Raw genomic sequence first — 13460 nt, 5'->3', positions numbered from 1 at the left:
CCTGGGGTCTTCGGTGGCAGGGGGCCCCCACCATCGAATTGCCGCCGAAGACCTGGCATTTCAGCGGTGGGTCCCAGGGCGGAAGGACCCCCTGCAGTGGGTCTTTGCGGCACTTCAGCGGCGGGTCCCAGAGCGGAAGGACCCCCCGCCACCGAATTGCTGCCAAAGACCTGGAGCAGAAGAAGCTCCGGGGGCCCGGGCCCTGTGAGAGTTTTCCGGGGGCCCCAGACAGAGTGAAGGACCTCGCTCCAGGGGTCCTGAAAAACTCTCGTGGAGGCCCCTGCGGGACCCAGGGCCTGGGGCAAATTGCCCCACTTGCCCCCCCCCCCGGCAGCTCTGACTAAAATAGGATATTCTGGGCAATTTCCTGTGTAATTCTAAATCTCCTTAATGATTTTATCTTCTATGTGTCTATAAAAAACTTTTTTTAAATCAGATGATTAATATTAAGACTGTACTGTCTGTTGCCTAGTAGTTTGAATCTCAGAATGTCTGTCTCTATTTCTCTGTATGTCTTGATTTAATATTTGTTGATCTATAACTGAAGTTAATACAGAGCAGTCATATTGAAATTCTGAGATGGGAGGTGACCTTTAAACTCAAATAAATGACTTCACCATTACCCACTTGGACATTCTAAAGCATTTTATTACATGTAATTAAATGAGATAATTCCCTTAAAATAACTCCTGATGGCTGCTCAAATTATGTCCATTAAAGTCTAGATGTCTGTAAATCCAGAGTGGTGTTTGCACAGAATCCTTAGCAGGAACGATAGCCACCAAGGAACACAAATGTTGGTTTTGTTTATTTTTAACTAGATATATGAAAAAACAAAAATAGCTACAGCAGATAATGAAATAAACATTCTTATTTAAATCTTCAGGAAAAAACTGACCTGTTTCACTAAAGAGTTTTCTTATTATTGATGATAATGGGTTGCCATGATCATTTGGCATGGGTTTGCTGAACTGTTAGCTATCAGCCATGTTGCTGGTAACAGAAGAAAGTCAGGTCGACACTTGGGAGGCTTTGCCAATATAGATATGCCAGCATACTTCCTGACAAAGCACAGATGCAGTTTTACTGGTGTAACTGCATCTACACTAGCAGCTTTTGCAGGTACAGCTGTGTCAGCCAGAGATTGTACCACTTAATAACATTGCTAAGTTGCCAAAAGTTTGTAATGTAGACCTGGCCAAAGAGCCATTATGCAGTTCCTATGTTTTCAAGAGAATTCTTTGATGAATGGGGGAAAAAGGGGATTTGAGCTTATGTTGCAGTGCAGACAACCCTTGCTCCCTGTAAATAAGTGACTCCTGTCCTGTTGCTGAAGCAATGCACTGTAGCACTATCAAAGGTGTGGAGTTCCTCAGTTAATCTTAATAGAACATTAACTTCAGATATCAATATTCTCATCTCCATTAACCCCTTTAATACATACTTGTGTTGGTAGATGTTATCTATTTATTGCAGGGCAATATTCTGGTCTAGAATGGAGACCAAGAAATATTAGTTTTGCACTAGCCTCCAATAGGAGAGATGAGATCAAGGATTTTGCAGACCATTTTGTCGAAAAAGATCTGCCTACAGATCACAAGTTGATGCATGGTTTTCAAAATGTTTCATCTATTCGTGTTCCACAGACTGTAGTTTGAAAACTATTTGGCCAGTTGGTCTAATACCATGGGTTTCAACCTTTTTTCATTTCTGGACCCCTAAAAATTTCGAATGGAGGTGGGGACCACTTTGGAAATATTAGGCACAGTCTGCGGATCCCCATGGGTCTGCGGACCAAAGGTTGAAAACCATTGGTTTAATAAGACCCAATTCTGCAGCTCACATTGAGTTCAATGGGACTACTCATGTTAAGTACTACTCGGTGTCAGTAACAGTTGTACAACTGGGTCCATAGCAATAGAAAAGACTTCACTTTCATGGGTTAGTTTCTGTTTCTGGTTACACTGGTGTAAATACAGAACAAATTCAGTCGACTGACTTTGGGTTTACACTGGTCTAAGTGAGAGCAGAATATCTCTCTGCCTATAAATCTACTCAAGTTAAGGACTTAAGGACTAATAGTTAAAAGTTTGTCTAGAAGATACTTAGCTCACTGTTGAACTTATGAAAGGTCTATGCTCTTAACCACTACTTAAATACAAACACTTTTAAAGATTTGAAGTACATCTTTGGTTACACTTTTAATCATAAAGGGCCAGATTTTGTCACCCCTGTGCTGCTCCAAGCTCTACCCCTCCCATCACCACCACTCAGCTACCATTTCCACCCTCTTCGTTGCATGCCTGTTCTCAGCTCCCCACGCTGCTCTCAGCACTGAGTGCTTGGTGTATGCTGCAAGCTGGCCCATTCTCAACTCACACCTACAATCTCAAAGGTATGTACTGGGCCATGCATCGAATAGGCTTATTCCTAGCTTCCTGCCCTAGTGTCAGCACAGTGTGGCTGTGCCAGGCACCAAGCATGCCTGTGCTTAGGCCCAGCACGGACCTGTTTTGGCATACCAGTTTTCCAGACAATATCCCTATGGAGGTGCATTTCAGAGCAATTTGATTATTCTCAGCTCCTTAATGAGGTATTGGTTCTGAGGGAACCCTCTGATGCCAAATCACCACCACCAACTCTGCCCTAATGTGACACAGCAATATTATAGGGGGGCAGTAGTACCACCACAGTTCATTGCAGCAGGATTTTAACAGGAGTTAAAAAGTCTACAAAAATTCTGTCTTCTGGGTTAGAGAATCATTTTAAAATGTTTATTGTCGTTTGTGCACTGCTTGAGTTTTCTCTAGCAGCTTGGGGTTGTGGGAGATGTCCTAGGAGATTTGCTATGATTGTTTTAGAAAGGTCCATGCAACTAAACTTCTGATAGTGTCTGCCATGCCTTTCAAACACCTTTCTCCAAGGAACTACAGCAGTTTTAGGGAGGAAATTGATAGATGTGAACTTAAGGTTGTGTAGATTGGGTGAATTATTATAGACAGTTGACTTGTTTGCTGTGGTTTTTTTCATGATGAATATAAAGTTACTCTTTGGCCTGAGAAGAGTATCCTGCCACTACCAACTTTACACTGATCCTTAGACTAGGGCTCTCTAATATGTATCGGTTTCCTGATGCCCAGTGACCCTTGTGATAATGCTGACAATTGACAAGTCGCAGCTACTTGCTTGCTTTGCTCCCACTTGGTCCCATTGTTCAGCAAATGGGTGAGGAGCATGTCATGGTCACATTGCCATAACGTTGCTTATTAGTGTCTTCCCACTTCCCTCTGTTTAATGCTATTTTCTATAACAATACTTCTAAAATAAAAATCAGGAGCTTTGCTCTCAGGACAAAACTTCTAGAAGGAAGCCCTGCAGCATGCAGACAGAGAGCAGTTAAAGCACACAAACCACTTGTGCAGAAAGATGCCAAGGGCAGGACTTGAACTCACAGTACATAAGTAATGCTCGGAGTTCCTGGCCACAATGTGTTACCTTGAATATCAGCTACTCTAACATCAGTCTGTCCAGAAACACTTCAGCTTACGATGGAACCACAGTTCTGCTGTTCATGCACAATGACTTTCTCTGGCTTGTCAGCTTGGCATGAGCCACGTTGTGGTTCCAAATTTTACTCTGAATAACTCTTTAAATATTGCCTCCCAAAGGTGCAGAGGGTGCTGGGTAGTAGTTAATATCAATCCAAAGCCGGTGATATCAACCTGTGAAGGATCAGAGCCAGGTTTGAGCTCCAGGTGTGTGCAAAAAAATAGAACTGTAAACTGTTGATGTTGTGACTTTTAAAGGGACTGTATCTGGGGACCCCCTTGCTCAAATGACCGCAAATTTGGACTATTAACCTTACCCAGGACTCAGAGGCGGCACAAGACAATTCAAGTACGCATGTGGATTTTAGATGACTTATACAAATAGTTACAGTTAAACAATGCCTCTCTGCCATGTACATTGGCCAAACTGGACTGTCTCTATGCAAAAGAATAAATGGACACAAATCTGACATCAGAAATCATAACATTCAAAAACCAGTAGGAGAACACTTCAGTCTCCCTAGTGACTCAATAACAGACCTAAAAGTGGCAATTCTTCAACAAAAAAACTTCAAAAACAGACTCCAACATGAAGCTGCAGAACTAATTTCCAAACTGGATACCATCAGATTAGGCCTGAATAAAGACTGGTGTGGTTGGGTCATTACAAAACCTAAACTTAATTTCCCCAATACTTATTTCTCCCTACTGTTACTCACACCTTCTTGTCAACTGTCTGTAATGGGCCACTCTCTTACCACTTCAAAAGATGTTTTTCCTCCCTTGGTATCCTGTGGTTAATTGATTTTATCTCATTAGACTGACCTCACACTTGGTAAAGCAACCCCCATCCTTTCATGTATTTATACCTGCTCCTGTATTTTTCAACTAATGCATCCGATGAAGTGGGTTCTAGCCCATGAAAGCTTATGCCCAAATAAATTTGTTAGTCTCTAAGGTGAGACGAGGACTCCTTGTTGTTTGAGTTAAACAGTAAGTCCATTTGCACCTTAACTAGAGTAATACTAACACCCTATTATATAATTTCAGATGTCTCCTGGTTTGTATTTTCACAAATATACCTGTAAACTCATTTGAAGAAAGCACCCTGGCAACCACACTAATCTTAAATTTCAGTAGAACTCTGCAGGTTTGGGGAGAGGAGAGCGAGCACCTTTTCATACGGTGGCAGAATTTCTCACAGATTCCATTTCTAATTAGAGATATACCCTCTGGGATCTGAATGTGATGACTACTTTGAACATACAACAAAGACACACCACTTTAAACACCCTATGGCACTTACAGTGTTGGCAACTCTTGTGATATTATCTTGAGTCTCATGATATCTTTTTAAAGTCCCAGCTCCTGGGGACATGTTATTTAATGAGAATCTCAGCTTTCAATAAAAAAAAAAAATTCTAGCAGAAAAGCTTGAAAAAGTGACCCAAGTGTATCTTCAAGACTCAAAAACCAGAAGACAAATAAAATGGACCCAATTTTATTAATTAAAAAAAAAAAACCAACACAATCTCCTAATTGTTAAGCCAATCTCATGATTTTTGGGGCCTGACTCATGACTTTTGAATGCTTAGAGTTTGAAATATTGCATCTATGCTGTGGGCAGATTCTGTCAAGATCCCCCTTACAGATTATTCATAGCACCTCATTCTTGTCCTCACATTATTTACAGTCAATTACCATGAGCTTTCAGAGTGCCTGAATGAATAGCAGTACTTCAGATAGCTTGATTTTGATAGCTTCATTTTAAATCCTAAAAGTGGGAATATAAGCCTATAATTACTTCTGTGACTTGATCTTGCTTCCATTAGTTCTACTTTCAAATAATGCATATACTCAACTTTATTATTGCAGAAGGCTTACCCAAACAACTATGCTCCCTCAGCATCCATAATGCTCTGTGGTGTCAAAGGCATAAGTAGGGATAAGTGGAAGGACATAAAAATAGTCAATGTCTAAGGTTTTATATATATTATTTTTTCTATGGACTTGTTCTTGAAAGGATTATGTATTTAATTTGTGCAGGACTGTTTTTCCATAACACATTCTTCATGGTTTCTTTGAAAGTTTATCACAGCCTGGCTGCATAACTTGGAATTTTCTTATGTTTATATCTCAGTAGTACTAATAGTTCACACTTACTTCACACATTAACTTCACAGTGCTTTACAAACATCAATATACATCCTCAAAACTCACTGAGGGCTTGTCTACATCAGAAAGTTGCAGCGCTGGTGAGGGAGTTACAGCGCTGCAACTTAGGAGGTGTACACATCTGCAGGGCACCACCAGCGCTGCAACTCCCTGTTTGCAGCGCTGGCCGTACTCCCGTTTTGTCTCGGGTGTAGAGGATCCAGCGCTGGTGATCCAGCGCTGGTAATCAAATATAGACACTTACCAGCGCTTTTCTTGACCTCCGTGGAATAAGCAGGTATCCCAGCATACCTGAGGAAGCCTCCGGTAATCAAGCTGGTCTCCTTCCCCGGCTTGCTCTCGCGTTCCCCGAACCCCGAGCAAGCAGGTCTCCTTCCCTGCGGTTTGCTGGGTGGTTCCGGGAACGCGAGAGCAAACCGGGAAAGGAGACCAGCTTCGCCGCGGTTTGCTCTCGCGTTCCCCGAACCCCGAGCAAGCAGGTCTCCTTCCCTGCGGTTTGCAGGGTGGTTCCGGGAAACGCGAGAGCAAACCGCGGCGAAGCTGGTCTCCTTCCCCGGTTTGCTCTCGCGTCCCCCGAACCCCCGAGCAAGCAGGTCTCCTTCCCCGCGGTTTGCTGGGTGGTTCCGGGAACGCAAGAGCAAACCGCGGCGAAGCTGGTCTCCTTTCTCGGTTTGCTCTCCCGTTCCCCGAACCCCGAGCAAGCAGGTCTCCTTCCCTGCGGTTTGCAAGGTGGTTCGGGAACGCGAGAGCAAACCGGGAAAGGAGACCAGCTTCGCCGCGGTTTGCTCTCGCGTTCCCCGAACCACCCTGCAAACCGCAGGGAAGGAGACCTGCTTGCTCGGGGTTCGGGGAACGAGAGAGCAAACCGGGGAAGGAGACCAGCTTCGCCGCGGTTTGCTCTCGCGTTCCCCGAACCTCCCTTGAAGCCGCTCAACAGCGCTGCAGTGTGGCCACATCTAACACCACTTGCAGCGCTGGTTGCTGTAAGTGTGGCCACTCTGCAGCGCTGGCCCTATACAGCTGTACTAATACAGCTGTAACAACCAGCGCTGCAAAATTTTAGATGTAGACATGGCCTGAGTCAGGGTGAGAGCCAGGATTAAAATTCAGAGTTTCTCACTACCACTACTCTCTCTAGTTTTAACCACTCTGCCTCTCGGGTGTGTGATGCACTTTTTAAAAGATGATGATTTTTTATTTAGGAATCAATCATGCAAGTAATCCTGGGCAGAGATCATTGAAATCCCTGGAAGTTCTCCAGGTGAAATACTTTAAGTCCTTTAATTTGTAAATTAGGTAGTTAGCAGTTCTCTACAGCCAGAACAATTCACCTCAAAACAGGATAACTCTCTCATAATTTAATTTGGTTTTAGTTGACCAGCAGAGTTTCTGGGTTTCGTTGATCATTTTCTTTGAATCCTAGTTTTTGAGGAATGTTGTGACTGTGTGCAAGCGAGGAGGAGTCACTGGACTGCAGATCCATAGAAAAGGAAAAGTGCTGACCTCTGCCTATATTCAAGTGAGCAGGATTTAAGACATCATCCAGTTCTGGAGACTCCTTCCTGAGCACTTACAACTAATATACAATAGGAGAGATAATTTTATTAGACTGTATTGCCACATGCTTCATTAATAAAGTCAGTTAACTCAACACTAATATACTCTTTTGTTTCCTGCCTCTCTTGTAATGGTTAATTATACGGAAGCAGATGAATTGGAGAATTGTTACTAAGGGGTTCTGTCTAGTAACTCACTTCTTCCATATACGTTATTCTACTCACCTCTAAAATAGAATACTAATCAAATAAACAATCCACTCAGATTTAATTAACTTTTTTAAATATGAAAACATCCCTTTTCTGTAACAATGAATATAATCAATAGTAACATACAATTAAAATATACTTTGCAATCAAAGCCTTATCCTGCAAGGGAGCCAAGGGCACTCTGCATCCTTCCTCCAAGAACCTCAGTTCCCAGGTAACTCCCCTGGTATGTCTGAGTGGAATTGATGCCCCAAGTACAATGGTAGCCACCTAGCTCTGATCATAGTCATTAGCCTTTCCTCTGCAAGTCAATTAATTGTAAGAGTTACCCTTCTTTTCTTTGTGGAGGTAAGTATGTTAAATTGATACTTATCTGAGTTGTGCATGCCTCATGGTAGAAAAAGCTCCAGTGTGACTCATACTGATGGGGAAGAGAGTAATGTAGCCCAGGAAGTGTGATCGCACAACGAACAAGTACACCAAGGGTTGTGGGTGGGTTGGTTGGTTTGGTTAGTTGTTTTTTAAAAAAGCAAAAGACAAAATCTTGTCTGGGGTTTAACCACTGAGAAAGAGGGGCAATTTAGGGATATAAAACCTAATACTTGGTATTGATATAACAACATCTCCCTACTTAATGACACAGAAAAAGCCACTGCTTATACTCTGTTGGACTATCCTTCAAACATGCATGTAACTGATCCACTTGATTTCAGTGAGACTGTAAAGTTACTCACATGATTGTAAGACTGGCCCATGTGATGCATCCCTGCAGTCTGCTAGCAAGTTTTACATAACAAACCACAAAAGGACCAGCAGAGTCACCAAATCCTAAAACCACCATCTAAACATTATGCTCCATAACAGATCCAAAATACTCTTGACTTAACTTTAATTTTGCAACAGCTGTTGGTTGGCTTATGTCCTGAAGCATGGGGGTTTTACGTATTGTCCTAATTTTAATCATATTTAAAGTGAATATTCTATGAATATACTCATTATTGCATGCCATATGGGAGGAAGGAAGAGTCCTATAAAACTTTGCCTGCTTCCAGATACATCATCACCAGGTCATATTTTATATTCACTTATATGTTACAAATACAATTCAACTCAACTTCCTTATGCACATGTGCTGAATTCTTTAAAACACCTCATGTTTTTGCTTTATTCTCCAAATACCATATTGATAAATAGATTGACTCCCAGATTGCTATGAATAAATTTCAGCCTGCAAAAAAATGCCTCTTTCAAAATGAAAAAGCTTTTGTAACCCTAACCATAGATGTTGCTGAATTCTCCATTTACTTTATATATAGTATGCAAAAAATGTCATTGAAGGGAATAGGTTGCAGTAGTTTTCATGCAGACACACTTTTATGGTATTATAATGAAAAGGCAAACTCATCCTGCGTTATAATTGTACTTCTGTTGATTTGGTTTTAGAGTGGTATAATATAACAGTGGTAGGATGTTTGCCTTTTGATGATGACTCCATACATGTGTAGAGGGAAAACAGTTGTACCTGCTTCATTCAGTGGGTTGGGAACCCCTATGAATAATACTCAAAAAGCTTATTTCCCCTTTTAATTTAAAAAGTCATTCTTGAAATACATTGTTTGATGTAAGATTACTGAATATTGCTTGATTGTTTTTCATCATATGACCTTCATGCTCTAATTTTGGTATTGATATTTCCACAGTTACTTCTTTGATTTATGAATTTATGTTGTGCCTATTGCCATTGTGTTCAGCATTTAACTTAGAAGTTTTCAGCCTAGAGAGCTTTCTGTTTTTTTAGTTATTGCTTTAATTCTGATAAACTGCATATAAACTACTCCATCGTAGATTTCTGATGGTTTCTGGCTAACTTTCAAAAACAGGGGCCTAATTCAAAAGAGGAAAATGTGCAGAGAGTTAGTTACCTAAACTCTTTGCATAATTGAAATAGAAATAGTTTGGAACAGCTGATATATTTAACTCTGAACATTAGACACTAAGCATGCTTAATATCTACTTTGATCAAGCTTTTTTCCCCTGACAAAACCCCCATTGAAATGCATAGGACAGAGGTTCCATTCACTTCAATGAGAGTTTTCAGACAGAGGGAGAAAGAAGGACTTCATAGCCTTTATAAAGACTCCTAGTCCATTCATCTTTCCCCTAGAATGCTCAGCACTTGTCCTTGTGCTGAAGATACTGCACTTGTTTTGCATCTTCTCTTCTGCTACCTTCAAGCGAAGCACCACTTCAAACGCACAACCAAAAAACTGTAAAATGAGTAGCATTCTACCCCCACTAAGAAAGGCTCCCTGAATATATGACAGATGTATCTGTGAATCTGGAGATTGTTTTATGAACAAACAACCATCATCAGACCCTCATAATCACATTTTTTCACCTACTCGAGCAGCGTTTGCTTAGCATGTAAGAAATGTATGTTATTGCAATGTGGGAGATCCAGGTTTAAAGCTGATTCTTACAAGTTTCTTGTCTTTTTATAATGTTTTCTGTGTGCTCCTATCATAATTAAATTTTTAGCATCCTTAAAGTCCGTTTAACCTCTATTTTAATATGATACAATTAAATTATGTAAACACACCTAAAAAAAATGAATTGCAGCATACCTGGTTTAGAGGACTTTTAAGATTATTTCAGCTGATGTCCCTATGCATTTCTTTATAGTGTTCATTCTTTTTTTTAATATTTCAACCCAATGTCTATTTATAAGATCACAAACATGCAGATAAAAATGTAAAATAAGAGAATACTAAATGTTCACAATTGGCTCACGAAGGAATATTGTACACTGAGATAATTCTCAATGTACCTATCTGGAAAATGTGCATTAATGTCTTGCTTAGAAGTCTAGGGTTAGGGTGATGGGGTGGAAGATGTTAGTGCTAGTTAGCAGTTGGATCAGAACCTGTTGGTGTGCTTGCTTGGTGAGTTTTCTGTAATGTTCATTTTTTTTCTGTTTCTGGTAAGAATGTCATTTAACTCAAATAATGTTTAAATAACATCAAGGATTAGACACCAAAACAAGGACATTCTGAGTTAAAGCTGATAAGCATCCCAAACTATATCTATCTAGGCATTGCTGCATGCCTTTCCCTAGTAGCCATAACTACATCCTCTAAGTTCCCCTGCCTTTTATAAATTAACTCAATCTTCCATAATGTTAACTGCATATATGATAAAATAGGTGTTTTTGGTCATATGGACAAAATGGTCTCAGAAACAGAAATTAGAAAAATAAATCCTACTGAAAGGAAAACATGAATATCCATATATTTCCTATGAGCCATATCCTCAGGTCCTTATTCAGTGTTCACTTCATTCTTACTCAAGCAAATCTTGATTGATATAAAGACTGAGTGAAACTGAGTAAGTACTTTAGGATTTGCCCCATATGTAGTAATGTATATTTATCACATCAATTACAAAGGAACAAGCAAGGACAATTCAACTATTGAACAAATGTTTTTGCCTGAGATATTATTTCTTTGATTTTGCCTTTCAGAAGTCAATTTTTATCTGAGGGTCAAGTACACACAGTTTGTACTTGATTGTCTGGATTCTATCAAAATCTGTAATATTTCACAGAAGAGAGATGACTATATAAAAAAATAATTTAAGGATCTAGCTTCAAGTTAAAAAGGCAAGAATAAGTTCTAATGTAAAGTTGAAACTTTCTTCAACTCATGCCTTCTGCCTATGCACAGCAGCTCTCAGATTAATAAAATAACCCAGTATCGTAAAGGGCCCCGATTTTAAAAAAACGGCTTTGCCTGCAATACATAGGCACAGTGTGATGAGTTTAGGACCTAGAGCTACGTTGCAGTGTGAATATACTACTCTAATTTTGTTTGCTTTTCTAAGTTTAAGCAGTGAAAAAAGGGGAAACACATACAAAGGGAATAAACAAAAAGAACAGGAGTACTTATGGCATGTTAGAGACTAACAAATTTATTTGAGCATAAGCTTTCGTGGGCTACAGCCCACTTCATCGGATGTGTAGACGGGAACATACAGCAAGAAGATATTTATACATAAAGAGAACATGAAGAGGTGAAAGTAGCCATACCAATGGTAAGAGGCCAATCAATTGAGATGAACTATCATCAGCAGGAGAAAAAAAACTTTTGAAGTGATAATCGAGATGACCCATAGAAGGTGTGAGGATACCTAACATGGGGAAATAGATTCAATTAGTGTAATGGCCCAACCATTCCCAGCCTCTGTTCAAATCTAAGTTAATTGTATCTAATTTGCATATTAATTCAAGTTCAGCAGTCTCTCTTTGGAGTCTGTTTTTGAAGCTTTTTTGTTGTAAAATTGCGTGACCTCATAACCTCAGCCGTGCTGAACACAACACCATCAACAGCCTCAGGAACAACTCTGACATCATAATCAAAAAGGCTGACAAAGGAGGTGCTGTCATCATGAATAAGTTGGAATATGAACAAGAAGCTGCTAGTTAGCTCTCTAACTCCACATTCCACAGGCCATTATCACAACGTGATATATGCCATCATGTGCCAGCAATGCCCATCTGCCATATACATTGGCCAAACGGGACAGTCTCTATGCAAAAGAATAAATGGACACAAATCTGACATCAGGAATCATAACATTCAAAAACCAGTGGGAGAACACTTCAGCCTCTCTAACCACTCAGTGACAGACTTGAAGGTGGCAATTCTTCAACAAAAAATCTTCAAAAACAGACTCCAAAGAGAGACTGCTGAACTTGAGTTAATATGCTCAAATAAATTTGTTAGTCTCTAAGGTGCCATCAGTACTCCTGTTCTTTTTGCAGATACAGACTAATATGGCTGCTACTCTGAAAAGGGAATAAGATTATCAACATCTATTGTTTCATTTGTGTGAATTGAAGACACAAAGAATGTCATGGAAATGTATGAGATGTCTATTTCTTGCTAGAAAGGAAGCAGGGAAAGACAGAAAAATCACTATTCTCATTTTACCTCCTGGGAGGCATTCAGATACTATGATGATTGCCAAGGAGCATCCAGCCCTCTGACTACTACCTCATGCTGCTCATCCATGTGGGCCCTAATGATACGGCAGGGTATAACACTGAGCAGATCAGAAGTGACTACAGGGATCTGGGAGTGTGGGGTGAGGGAGCTGAGGTCTCAGGTGGTGGTCTGATTGATCCTTCTGGTCAACGGTAGCGGCCCAATTGGAGACAGACACATCCTGGAAGTGAACGTATGGCGGCATGGATAGAATTGCCAAGAGAGCATTGGCTTCTTCGATCATGGGATGCTGTTCTGAGAAGAGGTGTGGTCCACCTATCAAAGAAGGAACAAAGTATCTTCGAATACAGCTTGGCTAACCTAAAGAGGTGGATTTTGAGGTTCGATGGGGACAGGAGATAAAAGCCCACAGGTAAGACCAGAACATGGAGACCAGGGTGATGGGTCACAATCTGGAGGCAACATGGGCAATCATAGCAGGGACAAAGGAGAGACAAGAAGGAACATAGAGGGGAAAATCTAATAAACATCTTAGATGTCTGTATACTGATGCAAGAAGTATTGGGAATAAATAGGAAAAACTAAAAATGTTAGTGAATAATCAAAATTATGACACAATTAGCATCCAGAGACTAGGTGAGATAATTCATGTAACTAGAATATTGGTATAGAAGGTTACAGCTTGTTCAAGAAGGACAGGAGGGGAAAAAAGGAAGAGGTGTTGTCTTGTATATGAAAAATGTATAAACTTGCACTGAAGTTGAGATAGAAGTGGGAGACGGACTTGCTGAACATCTCTGTGGTTAAGGATTAAAGGGGCAAAAAATGAGGGTGGTGTCATGGTCAGGTCTATTATAGACCACCTAACCAGGAAGAAGAAACGGATGAGGACTTTGGTGATGATAGATGACTTCAACTACCAAGACAGTTATTGAGACAATAAGACAACAGGGCACAGATTATTCAAC

The sequence above is a fragment of the Gopherus flavomarginatus genome, chromosome 10 (assembly GCF_025201925.1).
Source record: "Gopherus flavomarginatus isolate rGopFla2 chromosome 10, rGopFla2.mat.asm, whole genome shotgun sequence".
In the NCBI taxonomy this organism is placed as follows: domain Eukaryota; kingdom Metazoa; phylum Chordata; order Testudines; family Testudinidae; genus Gopherus; species Gopherus flavomarginatus.
This window is presented reverse-complemented; position numbering follows the sequence as displayed.